The sequence below is a fragment of the Morone saxatilis genome, unplaced genomic scaffold (assembly GCF_004916995.1).
Source record: "Morone saxatilis isolate NCDOM2014 unplaced genomic scaffold, NCSU_SB_2.0 Contig4, whole genome shotgun sequence".
NCBI lineage: Eukaryota > Metazoa > Chordata > Actinopteri > Moronidae > Morone > Morone saxatilis.
The window spans coordinates 11703093-11705170 of record NW_023339984.1 but is presented as its reverse complement, the minus strand read 5'-3'; the positions used below and the strand labels follow the sequence as shown (position 1 = coordinate 11705170).

Sequence of the window (2078 nt, the reverse complement as noted above, 5' to 3'; positions counted from 1 at the left end):
CTCTTTCTCTCCCTCTCTCTCCCTTTTCTTTGGCTTTTCTGCCTCTGTCATTAAGCTCTCCCATGTCAAAGACAGATGGAGCTGGTGCCTTGTGTGTATGTGTATGGGAGCAAGTGCAGACTGATGTGACCCACCCAACGTACACAACACACACACAACACACACAAGACACACCACACACACACACACACCATTGAGCCCTGCCCTTGATTCTGCCTCCAGTGGGGCGTCTCAGGGCAACTAGCAGACCTCTGCCATCTGCAGTCAGTCAGCCTTGAGGGTCGGACAGCTCATCAATAGTCGGTAGCTCAGTCCGCTCAAGTTCTCTCGGTTTCTATCTGCTCGTGCAACATGAAACTTTTATTTCTTATGAAAGTTCATTTTCTGTCCTTTTTTGTGATTCTGATCTTTCTTTTGGTTCATCCCGCCCCACTCTCATCGCAGGTTTTCATGTTGGAAACCAGAGCAGATTAATGTGGAAGTAGAAAGTCTTAATATACACTTGCAGCCATGTTTGACTCATTTTTGGTCTGTGGTTTGCCACGCCCACCTCAAACGAGGAAATCTGAATGTTACTTCACAATTGGAAGACGGGCCATGCAAAGTCACGTATGACAATAGTAAAGATGGAGCTTAATTCCAGTTTTGCTATAGATTATAAAAAGACACACTCCAGGAGAGGAAGTCACTGAGGGTCTTTGCCTAATGTTGAGCAAAACTCCGAAAAGCATATAAATAGTACCAGCCACAAGAAAGGGAATGGATTCCCCCTAGAATTCAAGGCAAACATGATTAATAAAAATTAGTCATGCAGCCACAGTCATGCAGTGTGCTTTTAATTCCCTTTCATGTGGACAGTATTATGCCTAGCCACACATTAGAGATGAAGAAATTCCACCTCTTTAACCGCTTTTCCTCTGTTTCTTTGCTCCGTTGCGGACGCTCCGCAGCAAGTTCGCTAAAAGGCGAGACTGTGAGAATATTTGTAGTGACTAGTTTGCCCTCACCACTCCTAGCTGGCTGCTGCCACTGTCGGCATGCACAGTGGCACATGCCAGGCGGCGGTGCCAAGCATAGAGCGAGCCTCCAGCTCCAGCCACATCTGTCTCTGTTGTCTCGGTCACCGTAGGAGACATTGTGTCCACTCCTCTTCCCCTTGTGTTAGTCTCTCTCATTGTCCCTCCTGCCTCCACCCCCCTCTTTGAAACACTTGTCCAGGGTTGACTCAGGATACGGGTTTAGTGCCCAAACTTGGCCCCCGTTCACTGTGACAGTTTTTTCTCACTGATTAAATATGTGCTTGAAGGATCCGTGCGTAATCCCCTCGCTGCAGGCCACACACAGCATGGCACGGTGCCGCTGAGGAAGTGAGCGTAAAGGAAAAGGCTGGTGCGTATGCTCGTGTGTGTGTCAGAGCTGCACAACAGTGTGTGTTGGGGCCGTGACATCAGTATGCAGGTATTTTTTTCTCCACCAGGCTGCCAGGGCAAATGTAGCCAGCGGGCTCAAATTTCCAAATTTCTCTCACTTAGTCCCCCTCCACACAAACACGTTCACTTGCTTGGTGAGACATGTTATTTCCAGCCATTTTGCCTCTGTTCGGTCTTGAACGTTTTGGAAACGCGTCACACACGCAGGTAACCTTGACGAGGAGCACGGTGTCTCAATCTCAGCCCTTTCTTGTCTTTGAAATGGTGCTGATTTTTGGCAGGTCTTGACTAAGTCAAGCTCGCAAGCATAAGTTGGTACTCCTCAGAAGTCTTTTATAAGCCACATGACAGGTTAGCCAAGGAAACTCCAGCCCATCATTTTGCTCTACCTATTGTGTCTGTGAACATCAGCACGCTTGTTGACAGGTGTCAGTTTATGTACGCTGTACAATTAGTGGTTGTCAGCTTCCTCCTCTCACGCATCAGCATAAAGACCTCCTGCACCTGCCTGGATGAATGCACCACTTGCTAGACTGCTATCTGTTTATAAAAGTCCTTGCAGTTGCAGATTTATGCTTTTACAAAAAAAACAAACAGATATTTTAACACCTACTCCTGAGTTCTGGGAGTCAGTGTGGCTTGAACACT

General features: G+C 47.4%; 1 protein-coding gene across 1 annotated transcript in view; it reads left to right on the top strand.

Annotated features, from left to right (window-relative positions):
• rbpjb (recombination signal binding protein for immunoglobulin kappa J region b) overlaps positions 1–2078 on the top strand; it is a 41298-nt gene that overhangs the window by 10846 nt on the left and 28374 nt on the right. The window lies entirely within an intron of this gene.